This window comes from Artibeus jamaicensis, unplaced genomic scaffold, assembly GCF_021234435.1.
Source record: "Artibeus jamaicensis isolate MK-2021 breed Jamaican fruit bat unplaced genomic scaffold, CSHL_Jam_final contig_415, whole genome shotgun sequence".
NCBI lineage: Eukaryota > Metazoa > Chordata > Mammalia > Chiroptera > Phyllostomidae > Artibeus > Artibeus jamaicensis.
The window spans coordinates 5672827-5689983 of record NW_026521823.1 but is presented as its reverse complement, the minus strand read 5'-3'; positions in this window follow the sequence as shown (position 1 = coordinate 5689983).

Here is a 17157-nt window from a genome sequence, read left to right as displayed (position 1 = left end):
TAAGCTTTAAATATCTACCCTCAATTTTTGCAGAAAAAGTAATCAAAGGAGAAAATGTAACATAGGTTCAGTCATATTTTATTATAGCATAAAATTTAGTAAGTCTTAAAGGGAAAATTCTAACAGACTAAGTTGACCTTTTCTAAATAATTTTACATCTGACTCCCGGAAGCTATAGATCAGAATATATTTCCATCTCTCAATAAACTATATATCCAAATATAAAATAAAACTCTGAGAATCTTTTTATTGATTAAATCACCCCAGAATAATCTGTTTCTAAAAACCAAACATAGTTAATTAATTAATTAAAATAATTGTTGGGTGGTATATGCCATATTCTTGAATGCATTTATGACAGCATATTTTCACTATTTATTAAAACTGCCTGCTAATAATTTTGCTGGCCTGATTACAAGAAGTCATTTTCTTGCTTTATATCTGTTAAACTCTGTTTATCTTCACTGCCCACATGTGTAATGCTGGGGACATAAAATGTGTATATTTGATTCTAGGATTTCTGGCTTGTACCAGAAGTCCTGAGTTGATTGGCATGCGGTGGGCAGTGCAGGTTTTCCTGGAAAACTATTATACGTTAGGGCAGCTGCCAATGACTTAGCTAGAAGCATACACAAACACTGCAGTGAAGGTGAGTGTAGTACCAACGTCATTTCCCTGAGACAGGTTCTAATAATGCTCACAATTCCTCCAAAACAACAAATACAAGGGAGAGTATGATAGAGGTGGTGTTGAAGTGAAAGAGTGCAGTGTACTTTACTGATTAAAATGACGAATGTTACATAAACGTGTGATCATGTAGATAATTTTGCTAGATTCACACTTTAACCACCTAAAGCAGGGCCTTGGACGAGGGCACATGGGTTCCCTTAAATTAAGAATTATTCTATTCTTTTTAGTATTTGATACTGTATGGTATATCTCTTTTTGAGAATGTTCTGTATCATTTGAAGAGAAACAATGTCTACTCATCTTTCTCATTGTTCTCTCCCTTGCAAGATTTAGGCTGCTTCTTTGTATACTTTTACAGACATGACTGAAACTCAATAACAAAGTTTTTGATATTTAGAGGCATTTTATAATAGCATTTCCCATAAATTTAATTTTGAACATCTGTGACAGTTTGTAGGTTTGAAATATTGCAACTTCTTTTTCGATCACCTTGACTGGCAGTGACCTTTGTTTTTCATTGCAGTCTATTTTGTCATCCAAAGAAGACAGCAAGTAAATATCTTTGAATCGGTGAGAACTTTTCAAACTGAAGGGCTTTTGTCAAACCAAGATTACTAAGGTAAATTTCACTAATAAACCAGGGAATTGTCTAGACCTGGAGGAAAAAAGGTAAAAAATATAATTTTATAGATGTTTAACATATTATTTGGGTCTTGGAAAAAATTACAAAAATACTTTTAGTGTCAATTCTCATTGCTTTGTAGACATAGATGTTCAGTAAATGTTGTGGTTGTTAGTCTGAAAAAATTTACCACTAAAGACAGAATCAACACACATTCCACTTTCTATCATGAGGCAATGAAGACCTTTTCTGCCCTCAGGTTGATGATTCTGGCTTTCTCTTCAATGCTCCCATGAGTGACTCAGCATTAAGGCTGATTAAGCCAGTTGTTAACATTAAACTGCTTTTGTCAAAATAAATGAACTAAGTACCGGTGAAAGAATTGGAGAGAATTTTTCTTATTCTTTTTGTTTTCTTTATTTTGTATAGCTATTCATTAAGAAGTGGCATTTGGTAAGCATCACTATCTGTGTGTGTGTGTGTGTGTATGTGTGTGTATGTATGTGTGTGTTTATATATATATCAGTAACTAGTAATTAGACTAATAGTGATAAACTGAGAACAGGCATTAATAATGTGATATATAAGGTAATACATGTGCTAGTTATTTTCTTCATATTATAAACAAAGAAATACTTTTTATCTAAAGGTGTTTTTACATAAAATTCTATCTTTGAAAATAATTGAATATCTCAGAATAGACAAGAGTATCTTATTTTGGAAAGATGGAAAAATACCATGGTGGAAAACTTTCAGGGGAAAGGAACCTGTCCCCCTTGAGATAAATGTAATGATCATCTTACGGGGCACCGTGCAGAAAGAGTGAAGACTTCCTTTAATATGACTACTGCCACAAACAAGCCATACAAGTTCGTGGAGTCATTTAAAATCTCTAGGCCTCACTCTCTCCACTTATAAAATGTAAATAATATACATTTCCCCTACATAGTATTTAACAATAGTAATTACTGATTTATTAATATGTAAGCTATTTATCAGACATGATGCTGGGTACAATTCTGCCTCCACAGATCTTGGAATCTAGTGGCAGGACACTCATTTAACCAACAGTTACATTGATGAGTGATTACAATCAGAATAACTGTGATTAAAGGGAAATACATTGGAAGTAAAGAACATGTAATTTGGAGACTTGGTCTTATCGGGTAGGGCAAAGAAGTTTCTGAGTTGCTAGTGGATGCTAGAGAATGTGTAGGAGTCAACCAGTGAGGGGAGGTCAGGGGTGAAATTGTAGACAAAAAGATGGCATGAAATGGTCTGTGTCTAGCAGAAGCATGATTTATTTGAGAAACCCAAAGGAAGATAGTGTGGCTGCAACACGGGGAACAAATGGTGGTCAGGTCTGAAGAGACCCTGGGAAGGGCAGTGCAAACATGCGGAAAGATGAATCAATAAAAAAAGAATAAAAAATAAAAATAGCAAATGCATTACTAGTGTCTGATGTCTGATGATATTTTAATTCATCCTTTGTCATCTGTTTAATGAGCCCACTCAGTGTTGCTGCTCCTGAGAAAGCGTTAGTTTGTCCTTGTACATAATAACTGTTTAATGTTTGGTGTTCTACCTTAAAACCTGCCCAGACAAGATGCAGCGTTTATGAGGCTCATCAGAGTTTTTGACTCTTTGGAATCTTCAGACAATTTCTCTGAAAATGAAAAATACCAATAAATGAATACTCAGAATCTGAAAATGTATTGGCACATAGAATAAAAAATATGATTCTCTGTTGATTCTCAGAGAAAAGGGTATAATGGAAAAGGCAGGTGTTTTCTTCATTAAGAGTTCATTAAATTCTCCTTTAAAATTAACTCTGCTGTTATTTGCTGAGAACAAATATATTACCAGCTTTGCTAAATGGCTAGGAACAATCACTCCCAATCAATGGGCAAGTTATGTCTTTCCAATTAGCAATTTTAAGTTTAAAGAATAAGATGCATTTTAAATCTTTTCACTGTATAGTGTCCCAATATTTATTCCCTTAAGACATTTTATATTCACAAATTACAGATATCACAGATGAAAGGCAGGCATATTTAATCCTTCATAAGCTACAATTTTAAATTTTAAATATATAGTCACTGTTCATTGGAATTTATATATATGCATTGTTACTCTGCCTAAGTACTTTTTATACATCAGACCATTTCCTTTCCCAAAACTCTTCAGCAAATATTCATCGAATACCTACTAAATAAGACAACATCCTGGGCACTGGAACAATGATGAATAAATAGCCAACCAAAGGAAAAAAATAACTCACATAGTTTACTTATTAAGTGGGAACTACTATTACTCATATTCTTCACAGGAAGAAGCAACAGACCGAGGGAGATAGGGTATCCACCAGGCAATTAGTGACTGAGCCAGAGATGGAATCAAGACCTGCTTTGAATTAAAAGCTATTGCACTTGACTATTCACCATATTAAACCAGGTGTAAAGTAGAAATTCAATTAATATTGATAATTTTTATTAATAAAGTCATTCATTTTGTGTTTTGAATTCAAAACAGCAAATTTCATTTTGATATAATCCATTCATTTGGCATCCTGAAAAACAAAAGCTATGCCTTATTAAATTTGGATCTTCAAAATCTGGACACAAGCCTGGTATACAGTAGTTCAAAAAATGCTTACTGAGTTTTGGCTTTTATCATGAATAAAATCAAAAGCTTAGGCTGGTGGGATGATATTCGCAACTGTTCAACTGGGTGCCTTTAGTCATATATTGTGATTTGCTCATCCTTCATGGGCATCTTTTGTGCACACTTGCTATTAGTTCAGTGCTTCCTTCTTTGTCTCTTTGTCTCTTCAGGACCCTGTGCTTGTGTTTTTGACTGCATTCCTCACTACCTCTACTAGCGAACCTTCTCACTTGCTTTAAATCCTCCTCCTTGCATTTCCAGCAACCACCTCCCTGATGCTCCTCTTCTTCCTATTCCACTCTGCACACTAGACAATAGGTACTCAAAGATCAACATTTGTTATACAGCAGGAACATATTTTAATTTTATCAAATGTATCTCTAAAATGATTATTAAAAAGTAGAATTGGAACTCTACAGCTCTTATCTCTTTCATCTGGCCCTTATCATGTTTCACCTTTTAAAAACAATTATTTATTTATATGGGTTTCCTACTGCATCTTAGATTACAATATAATATTTTGAATGAGACTCTTATTTTTCCTATCCTTTGCAGCACATATAGCAGAGTACCTCGTGCATAATAGTGTTCCACAAATATTTATTAAACATTCAATCTCGTCCTTTAAAAAATTTGATGTTTTTGAATTTACAAAGGTTCACTTGAGTTATCTACTTATGTAACATTACTAATGTTCTATTTCTTTATCTTGACAGAGACTTGGTTTTCCAAGTTTCTGAAGGGCTAGTGACTTCTCCAGTTTTCCTTTCAAAGTAAAATAACACTGTATTGTTATTAATATCCATATAGTCATATCTTAGATTACCTCTAAGTCTCTACCAGTTCAAATGTTTTTAATGTAATTTTATAATGATTTACTGCATCTTATAAATCATGGCCATTCTTACATGTTGAACATTTCAAAAAAACTTTTCAGAGAAGTAATGTTTTTATATCTTATCAACTTATTTTAATAAATGGCAAATAGAAAAACAAATGAAATAGTGGGTACATTAAAATACATATAAAGTATAGAATATAAAAAGCATTTGTTTCTGTCTTAGCTCCATATCTATGTGATTTAGATACCCAATTAATCAAAGAAAGACTTAAGTTAAATATTTGTAAAATACAAGTAACCAAACAAAGCTATTTCTGCCACTATTAATGGTAAAGCCCATATTTTAAGAAAAAGTACATATATAAAGCATCTTGACTCTAAAATTTCTGAATTCCTAGGTGCATTATCATAGGCCACATGCTAAAAAAAAAAGATGGCAAGAAAACCTCTCATTCTTTCTTAAAATAATTGATCTGGTTAATAATCTAAGACATTCCTATAAACATGGCAAGAATATTCTGCTGATGCACTTATCAAATTATGAAAAATGAAGATAATTCATAATGAACAGGTTCTCAATGTTTTATAAATTAGGGTAATTTGTCTAAAGATTTGGCTATTCTGTTTCCATATCCATGAAAACCCACTTAAAGAGCCCTGTTGAACTACTCTGAACATTCACCTGAAATTCTTCACTTTGTATCCATTTATGGTCTCCAGAGTTGCTGATTAGGTGAGCAGGCACAATTGCTTCTGATGAACCATAAAGAATGTGAATCAGTCAAAGAACGTTCTAGTTGACCCAACATGGTTAATAAAAAGCCAGGATTCATTTTTAACTATTTCTTTTTATTATTCTATCTGTTAACAAATTTAGAAGAAAATTTGCTATGAGCATGAAATCACCCTTTTTACATGCCCCAAATTTAGTTCATTCTTTGAATGATAGCATTAGTTATCTGAGTGATACCTCTGATTCTATTTCGCTCATTGGTTTCTTCGTTAGCTTCCTCTTATAGGTGAGATCATATGGTATTTGTTTTTTACTGCCTGGCTTATTTCACTTACCATAATTCTTTTCAGTTTCATCCATGCTATTTCAAAAGTTAGGAGTGCTTTCTTTCTGCTGCAGAAATTGTGGTACAATTCCATTGTGTAAATGAACCACAGTTTTTTTATCCACTCATGATTCACTGATGGGCACTTAGGATATTTCCAGCTCTTGGCTATTATAAATTGTGCTGTTACAAACATAAGGGCACATACATTCTTTTGAACTTGTGTTTCATGATTCTTAGTGTATAATCCCAGTGGTGGAATTGCTGGATCAAAAGGCAGTTCCATTTTTTGTTTTATGAGGATATTCCATATTATTTCCCACAGTGTCTGCATTAGTCTGTATTCCCACCAACAGTGTACTAGGGTTCCCATTCTCCACAACCTTACCCGCATTGTTGTTTGTTGATTTGTAAATGATGGCCATTCTGACTGGTGTAAAGTGGTATCTCATTGTGGTTTTAATTTGCATTAAATTAAATGCAAATGGCTGTTTATGTTGAGCATCCTTTCATATGGCTACGGGTCCTCTGTATGTCCTTTTTGGAGAAAAATCTATTCAGGTCCTTTGCCCACTGAATTGTTTGTCATCCTTGTGTTGGGTTGTATGAGTTCTTAATATATTTTGGAGATCAAACTCCCATCTAAGGTATCATTGCCAAATATATTTTCCCATACGATTGTTTCCCTTTTCATTTTGCTGATTTTTTTAGTCATGCAGAAGCTTTTTAATTTGATGTAGTCCAATATGTTCAGTGTTTCCTTTATTTTACTCACCTTAGAGGTCATATGGGCAAAAACATTGCTGTATGGAATATCTGAAATTTTACTGCCTATGTTTTCTTCGAAAACTTTTATGGTGTAATGGCTTATATTTAAGTCTTTTATCCCTTTTGACTTTATTCTGGTATAGGTATAAGTTTGTGGTCTAGTTTCATTATTTTGCATGTACCATTCCAGCTCTCCCATTTGTTGAAAAAAAGGAGCTTTTACTCCATTTCATGCTCCTGCCTTTTTTGGCAATTATGAATTGACCATAGAGACATGGTTTTATTTCTGGGCTCTCCATTATGTTTCATTTATCACTGTGTTGTTTCTTATGTCAGTACCAGATTCTTTTGATTACAGAGTCTTTGTAGTATAGTTTGATATTAGATTTTGAGAGCCGTCCTACTTTGTTTTTCTCTCTCAAAATTTCTGTGGCTATTCAGGGTTGTTTTATATCCCATATAAATTTTTGAAATATTTGTTCTTGATCTGTGATGTTCTTGATCAAATGGGATGCATCGAAGGGATGCAAGGATGGTATTCACAAAGTAATAAATATAATACATGACATAAACAAAATGGAAGACAAAAACCACATAACCATATCAATAGATCCTGAAAAGTAATACAATGCGGCACTAATTTATAATAAAAAACACTCAGTAAAGTGGGAATAGAGGGAGCACTCATCAACATAATAAAGGCCATATACGAGAAAAGTACAGCCAACGTCATATTCAATGGACAGAAACTAAAAGCTTTTCCTGAAGACTAGGAATAAGACAAGGGTGTCCACTTTCACCATTTTCATTCAACATAGTATTGGAAGTTCTAGCCACAGAGGTCAGACAAGAAAAAGAAATAAAAAGTATCCAAATTGGAAGGAAGGAAGTAAAACTGTTATTTGCAAGATATGATAGCATACATAGAAAACCCTGTAAGTTCCACCAAAAACTACTCAACCTAATAAATGAAGTTGGTAAAATAGTGGGATGCAAGTCAATATTCAGAAATCAAAGGCATTTTTGTACAGCAATGATAAAATATCAGAAATAGAAATGAGGGGGGAATCCCACTTGCTATAGCAACAGGAAAAATAAAGTACTTGGGAGTAAACTTACTCAAGGAGGTAGAAGACCTGTACTTGGAAAACTACAGAACACTGAAAAAAGAAATTAAGGAAGACAGAAATGAATGAAAGCATATTAATATCATTGAAATGTCCATACTACCCAAAGCAATCTACAATTTAATTTCTGTTCTTTGATCATACTTTAGTCAGTAGAACTACTCAAAAAAGGAAAGAAAAAGAAAGATTAAAACAAAATTCTAGGCCATGTGTTTGTTAAATGCTAAGTAAATAGTAGGCTTATTCTTAGTTATTTTACAAAACTCAACTTACTTGGCCTAGCAATATTAGTTTTCCAGCAAATGTATTCACTAAACTGACTACTTATTTACTTCTCACAAGATGCTACTTAGAGGTTCTATGCCATTAAATTCTTGCAAAGTTTTTCAGCTTTTGTGGGTATATGTTGACAGGGTTTTTAGCCCTCCAATATTGTAGACTGCCCTGCATATATCACGATGAAGGAAGGGCAATTAAGACTTTTATGTTGATATGGTTCAGAACTGGTTCAAGGCTGTTTTGTTGCTGTCTTGTCTTGAAATACTTGAGGAAGGGAAAAAAAACCCTCTAGCAACCTAAGTAAAAAAATGACCTCTGAAGGCTTTTCCTGTCCTATAATTCTATGCATAACTGCCTTAAAAAGGGAAACCTTGTGCCCCATTTTTACTAAGATACTAAAACAGTAGGTGTGATTATTTCTGAAAATCATGTGGTGGATTTAAGGTTGAACAACAATCTTTGGCATCCTTCACATTTCTACCTTAGAAACTAAAACAAACAGCAAGGCTGCCAAATAGGTCAAATAAATTCAGCTAATTCTATAAAAAAGAGTGCTAGGTTTCCACGCTTTCAAGTTTAACCTCATTCGAATAAGTATTAGAGTTAGGAAAAGCAGAAAGAAACAAAACAACAAAGTTAAACAACTTTAAATTGAAATTATTGTCCTCATGATAGTGTTCAGTGTGTTTTGTTTAGCCTTGGATAATTTTTTAAAAATATGTGTCTGTTATGTATTTTATAGGACCTGAACAATATGAAGAATGTACTTGAGTGTCCCCGTATTGTTGCCACAAATAAGAGCAATGCTCAAATTTGCAGCTTGTGGACAGGCTTGTCCCAGTGGAGACTAATGCTTTACAAAAATAAATTAAAAATTTATTTTAACAATTTATATATAACACTGAAATTTGTAATACAAACCACCTTGTACTTTGTCTACTGGATTTGTGGTGATCAAATGATCCAAACTTCTTGATATAACATAAAGTACTATTTAAGAAAATAATACACCCGATATAATTATGAAAATAGCTGTAATAGAAATGTTATGAAAGAAGACAAGATCTGTCTATTCAGTGCATTGACTTCGTTGAAATCAGAATCTGAGGGCAGAAAAATGTACACAGCTTACAATACAGTTTACAAAAGAGTATAAAATCTGTGTAAAGGACAATGCAATAATCATACAATGGTAAAACAATGACCAATGCTAAGATTCTTCAGAAAACATCAAGGTTCTTCCAGCAAGGCATAGTTCAGAAATAAAATTAAGTATTTATGGAATATAATTTTAGATTTTATGAATATTTCCTCTGACACACCCCTTTATTTATTACTTCATTTAGTTCCTCTCCCATAAAACTCCATAGCACCTGGCATTTTCCTTTGATGCAGCAGTAACACCAAGTTTTAAATTTTATGGTAGTTTTGATTTCTTAAGTGAACTTCTGTTGTTTACTATTACCTTCTCAAAAGCATTTTTCACTTAATTGAATTAATCACTTGGTCAAACAAAATTTTCACATTGGATTTTTTAAAACTCAAGCAGTAATTCAGTGATCAAGTGAGGTGTCAAAAATTCTATTGACCATGATTTAAATTTTTTTGTAAATATGTATCAAAGAATATATTCATGTCTTTAAAATGGAAGTGATTAATACTTATTTCTGGGTGTTATTATACTATCCTCTATAATTTTTAAAAATCTGTATGGAAAATTACCCAAAGGCAACAGTGGGTTAAGAAAAATTAGAATAGGTTGCTTTTGTATAGCACTGCTTTAAAACCTGGGATAATAGATAGGTTATTAAAATTTGATGAAAAATAACAACTGGAGAAATACTAATATTCTTTGGAATATTAGTATTTCCTGCTTGCAAACAGAATATTCTGTATTGTATGCTTAGAGCATTTCTTTGATTTCAGATATATTTAGAATTATTTCAATTCTACTTCTATTATATTTTACATATACCTAATCTATAGGACATTTTACATTATATTTATTTACTTCTGGTATATGCTTTTTTATATTTTAAAATGTTTAGGGCAATTTTAGGTTTACATCAAAATTAAAGGAAAGGTACAGAGATTTCCCATGTACCTCCTCTCCTACTACATGCATAGCCTCCCCCAGAATCAACAGCACCTACTGGTAGAGTGCACTTGTTACCAAGGATGAAAATACATTGCTGAATTATAATCACTCAAATTCTATAATTTACATTAGAGTGGTATATATTCCATGGGGTTGGAAAAATTGTATAATAACATGTATTCACCATCATGGTATCATATATGGAATCTTAACTGCCTTAAAAGTCCCCTGTACTCTGCCCATTCATTTCTACCCTTCACCCCACTGTGGCAACTACTGTTCTTTTTATTGTCTCCATAAGTTTACCTGTTTCAAAATGTAATATAGTTGAAATAAAACAGTATGGGGTCTATTCAGATTGGCTTCTTCTACTTAGTAATACTCACTTAAGGCTCCTCTAAGTCTTCTCATGGCTCGATCATACATTTCTTCTTAGTGCTAAATAATATTCCATTGCCTAGATGCACCATAGTTCATGTATCCAATTATCTACTAAAACATGGTTGAGTTCAAGTTTTGCAATTATACAAGGTCTGTCCAGAAGGTATCCAGTCATGTAATATGAAAAATAGAGACATCTGTTGAAGAAGATACAAGATACAAGAAACATTGTACATAGGACAGATATGCCTCAGTTCCCTTCAAAGTAAGCACCTTGGAACCTCACACAGTTCTCCCAACTTCCATCAGCTGCCCTATTGTATTTTCTTGAATCTTATAGATGGTCTAAAATCTCTTCCCTTCCAAAGGTGATTTTAGTCTTGGGAAAAGCCAGAAGTAAATCACAGGGTCCATATCTGAGCTGTCAGGGGGCTGACTCATTTGTGTGATTTGATGTTTCTCAAAAGAAAAAAAAAGCCTGCATGTGACATTTGCATGAGCAGGCACATTGTCATGATGAAGCTGCCAATCGCTAGCTGCCCATAGCTGCCACCTTCTGAATCATCCAAATAGTTTCCTTGGAGGAATGTTCAAACTTAAACCAAAATTTGAGGCAGAATCACTACTCTACTTGCTTAGTCATTTTGAATGAGATGGCCACACAGTACACATGCTTACTCAATGGCACCTACCTCCCCCACTAACTAGTACAAGGAAGTTGTAATTATTCATGCATGCACATTCCAGTTCGCTGTCCTTGGCTGCTAGGTTACATCGATGCCATGCAAACCATTCTTGGCATATTAGCAGTGACTGGACTTTTTCTGGACAGACCTCATATATTTGCTATAAACATCAATCTATAAGTTTTTGTGTGGATATAAGTTTTCACTTCTTTTGGGTAACTACCTAGGAGTATGATTCTGGGTAATATAGTATATATATTTACTTTTGTAAGAAATCACCAAACAATCTTCCAAATTGGCTGCACCATTTTGTATTCACTTCAGCAATACATGAGAGTGTTTGTTGTTCCACATCCTTGACAGCTTTTGGTGTTGTCAGTGTTTCAAATTTTGGCCATTCTAATAGGTGCATAGTGGTATCTCAGTATTGTTTTCATTTACATTTCCATTGTAATATATGACGTAAAGTGTCTTTTCACATGCTTATGTGTCATATGTATATATTATCTGGTGAAGTGTCTGTTAAGATATTGGCCCATTTTTGAATTGGTTCATTTTCTTATTTTGGGGTTTTAAGTCTTCTTTGGGTATTTTGGGTAACAGTCTTTTATCAGATGTGTTTTTGCAAATATTTTCCCCACGCATGGCTTGTCTTCTAATTATCTCGATATTATCTTTTATAGAGCAGAAGTTTGCAATTCTAATGAAGTCATTTATTAAACATTTTATGGGTCATGCCTTTGTTATAGTATCTAAAAAGTTATTGTTATACCCAAAATGTTCTAGTTTTTTTATATTACTTTTTAGAACTTCTGCAAATGTTCATTTTACATTTAGGTATATAACACATCTTGGGTTAACTGTTGTGAAGGATGTAAGGTCTGCATCTATTCTGTTTTACACTAGAGGATGTCCAGTTATTCCAGCACCATTTGTTGAGGAGATTATCTTTGCTCCATTGTATTGACTTCACTTCTTTGTCAAAGGCAATACAAAGGGTGTCTCTATGCTGTCCCATTGGCCTATTTGTCTACTCTTTTGCCAATACTGTCTTGATTACCATAATTTTATACTAAGTCTTGAAGTCTGTATTTTTCTCCTTGTATGTTGTGTTGGCTTTTTAGGATGTTTGGTATCTCCATATAAGCTTTAATATAATTGTGTCAATATATATAAAATAGCCTCCTGTGCTTTAGCTGGTATGGCTCAGTGAATTGAGTGCCAGCCTGCAAACCAAAGGGTTGCCTGTTCTATTCCCAGTCAGGGCACATGCTTGGGTTGCAAGCCAGGTCCCCAGCAAGGGGTGCATGAGAGGCAACCACACATTTCTGTTTCCTTCCCTCGCTTTCTCACTTCCCTTTTCTAAAAATGCATAAATAAAATCTTTAAAAAATAACTTCCTGGGATTGTAATTGAGATTGAATTGAATATATGAAGTGAGTAAGAACTGCCATCTTGATAATATTTAATCTATTTGTAAACATAAAATGTCTCTCCATTTATTTAGATTTTTTTAATGTTTTTCTTTATATAGATCTTGTAAAAATGTTATTAAATTTGTAGTTAAGTATTCTACTTTTGAGCGTGTTAATGTAAATGGTGTTTGTTATTTCAAATGTCACTGGTTTGTTATAGCTATGTAGAAAATTAATCAATTTTGTATGTTAACCTTCAATTGTCTAACTTTGCTATAATCGCATATTAGTTTTGGTACTTTTTTTCTATTTTTCACTAATTCTTTGGCATTTTCTACATAGATCTCATCATGTAATCTAGGAATAAAAACTGTTTGATATTTTCCTTCCCAAACTGTATATCTTTTACTACTTTCTCACACCTTATTGCATTAGGAAGGACTTTTAGTATAACAATTAAATACAATGATGATAGGGTACATTTTACTGGCAAACACAAATTCCTTTCTGTCTCTATGATTTTACCTTGTCCAGAATGTTGTATAAGTGGAATCATATAACATAGCTTTTTGAGTCTGGGTTTTTACTGAGCATGACACATTTGAGACCCATCCTTGTTGCTTTGTGTATCACTAATTTATTTATTTTGAGTGATGAGTAGTATTTCATTGTATAAGCCAGAGCTTGTTCATCCATTCACCACTGAAAACATTGTTTTTAGACACTACAAGCATTTGTGTATAGGTTTTTTTTGAGCCACTATAAACATTTGTGTACACTTAAAAAAATAAATACAGTTTTTTTTTTCATAAAGGCAAGTTTTTATTGTTCTTGGTTTGGGATTACTCATTATTTGGTAAGTATATTTTAACTTTGCAAGCAACTGCCAAAATATTTTCCAAAGTTACTTTAACATATTGCATTGCCAGCAGCAATAGATGATGGAAGTTATGGTTATTCTGATCTTGAAAGTACTTAATATAATTTTTAATATAACCACTGACTAGGTGGATGGTTGTGTCTCAGCATAGTTTTGATTTTCATTTGCCCTCGTAACTAAGGATTCCATGTTTTCTTGTACTCATTAGTACAGATTTGCAATTATAATGAAGTCCAGTTTATTAAATATTTTATGGGTCATGCCTTTACTATAGTATCTAAAAAGTCATTGTTCTACCAAAAATGTTCTAGCTTTTAGTCACTTTTAAATCTTCTTTGGTGAAGTATCCATTCAAATCTTTGCCTATTAAAAATATCAGTTTGATTGCATTGTTATTATTGGGTTTCCAAAGCTGTTTATATACTCTATATAAAAGTTATTTATAAGGTATATATAGGAAATATTTATCAAAGTAAATGGCTTGTTGTTTATTCTTTCTACATTGTCTTTTATAGAGTACCATTTTTAATTTTTATAAAGTTATATTGACTGTTTCTAAAAATATATGTCATGGTGCTGGTTTCTTCTCTGTCTTGTAGTTACGTTTAATCTCAGATTACAAAGAATTTCAAGCTTAGAAATTTATGTTGTATGTATATTAAGTGAAGAGCTCTACATATTTTTCATAAGTAACAATATTTTTTATAATCAACAATATTATTTTAAGTAAACAATGTAGTCTTCTCTCTTGCACTGAGAAACAGTCAAGGTATATAAATAACAGTCCATAGCACACACTTGCTTGAAGCAAACTTGTTCAAACATTAATGTTCTTTAAAGTCTCTATTTGTATTTTTAAAAAATGTTTTTAACATGACCATATTGTTAAGTTATTATTATCTATAATGTCTTATTTTACTCATTTGTCACAGAAAAGGGTCATTTTTTGCTGCAACGTCCTGAGTATGTATTTATAAATCTCATACTGTTTGAAATTACAATAGTGTGACTCAATAATATGCAATTATTGAGCACCTAATATAATCAAGGCACTCAAGTAGAAATCATACAGAGTCTTTGTGGTTGAGCTAGATATTAGCTAAGGGTTTTCTGAAAGGAACTTGAATCTGGGGAACTAAAGCAACTGGAAGTGAATGTTAATCAAGACACTTGACTAGAAACCATACAGGGTCTCTGTAGTTGAGCTAGATATTAGCTAAGGGTTTCTTGAAAGGAACTTGAATTTGGGAAACTAAAGCAACTGGAAATCAGTGGGGGAAATGTGATACAAACAACAGGAGAGGTCAAATGACTAGTGAATTATAATAATAACATATTAAATATGGTTATAAAGAATGAAAGACTCCATTTGTTAATATGTTTTGGAATTCAATATAAATCACTATCAAGTTATTGAATACTTAGATATGTATATCTTAAGATTATATCTTTGTTGAGCCCATTTCTTATAATTGTTTGTTGGGAAAATTCATTATCAATACTTTTTGAATTACTAGAGGAAATCATGAGTCAAAAAGAAAGATTAAAGGACAATATAATATTATTTTTGATTATACAGTTCAGAAATTATATACATTAAAATGGATAGCATATGGGTATTTAGATGAAAATTAATATATAAAATATAGATAAATATTTATTTTTATCATAATGAGATTGCATAATTAGCCAAAATAATTCATAATCGTTTGGGTATGGTAAAAACTCAAATTTGTTAAATTTATGTAATAAAATAATTAAAAGAAAATTTTGCTAAATTTGAGTCACATGCACTTAATTTATCAAAAAGAATTGTCTTCCACCTAAACCTAAGGCTTTATTGATGACTGTTCAATTCTTTAGTCTTCTTGTAAAAAGTGCATTTAAACTTTTGCTTCTCTGACAATTTTTTTGATCTTTAAAGAATTAACTCATTTAAATGCCTTGAGTCACGAAATTCTGATGAAGGATTACCAATAGGTAGTATGCTTCACAGAATTCAAAAATAATGTTCTGTTCCTTTATTGTTTCTCAATAAAAAAAAAAAAAGAAAAGGAAGGCAGTACATCAAATTGTCAGTACTTTCTACAAAGATGCTGGTGTTAGGGTAATATTTTTACCTTATTTTGTGTATGGTTTATGTGTTTTCACCATATTAATCTATTTTATAATATTAAAAAAATTATTTCCTACTCTGACCTGGTAGCTCCATTGGTTAGACTGTTGTCCCAATATGCCAAGATTTCAGGTTCTGTCCCTAGTTAGGGCAGATACAAAAACAAACCAATGAAATAAATAACTGGAACAGCAAATCGATGCCTGTGTGCCTGCTTGCCTGTCTAAATACATGCATACATACATACATACATATTTTAGAGAAAATAAAGTATTTACCTTGCAAAATTTATGCATAAACATAAAAAGAATGTTCTTTATCAACAAAATTTGTTGATAAGGATGTGAAGAAAATGGAATCCTTGTGTCCTGTTGGTGGGAAGGCCAACTGATGCAGCCACTATAGAAAACTGTGTGCAGTTTCCTCAAAAACCTAAAAAAAGAACTGCCTTATGACACAGCAGTTCTACTTCTGAGAATATATCTGAAGAAACCTGAGACACTCTTTCTAAAGAATATATTCACCTCTATGTTAATTGCAGCATTTATAATAGCCAAGAGTTGGAAGCAGCTCAAGTGCCTATCAGTAGGTAAATGGCCAAAAAAACTGGTGGAATATTTACACAATGGAACACTACTTGACCATATAAAAGAAGAAAACATTACCCTTTACGACACCATGGTTGGACCTGGAGAACATAATGCCAAGTGAAATAAATCAGAGAATGATAAATATCATTCCTATTGATTTCACTTACATGTGGAATCTAATGGATAAACTAAGCTAACAAATTAAATAGAAACAGACTCATAGATACAGAGAACAGACTTGCCAGCTGTCAGACAGGAGCCGGTTGAGGGGACTGGGTGAAAAGGGTGAAGGCATTAAACATAGGATCGCTTCTCGGCCTTTTGGCTAAGATCAAGTGTAAACAAAGAAATAAGACTCATAGACACTGACAACAGTATGGTTATCACCAGAGGGAAAGAGGAGTTGTGGCAGGTAAAAGAGCATAAAGAGGGGATGAATGGTAATAAGAGACTTGACTTAGGGTAGTGAACACACAATATAATATACAATTGATGTATTATAGGATTGTACCCCTGAAACATATATAATTATATTAACCAATGTCACCTCAATAAATCCAATGAAAAATTTTAAGAAAAAACATTTCTATATTACACTCCCTTTCAAAATACATAGTTGTAATGTTTTTTTCCTTTCCAAAGACAAAAAAGATACTTTTTTTGTAATTAAAAAAGTGGTTGGTCAATCATTATTGAGTCTTGAGGGAGGGTAGTTCTAACAGGAGGGTATTAAGGAATGTTAGAAATCAGAAGTGTAAGGGGAGGAAAGACTAAAAAGAGAAGAAAGTACAGAAATTGTCACATCTCACGTGGACAATATTTCCATTGCTATTCAGTATAGAAGATTGCATCAGAAGATTTCACATTCAAATTTATAGAGAAGACAAAATTCTATAAATAAGTAAAATCTACATTTATGGATTGTGCTTATTTCTTACTAAA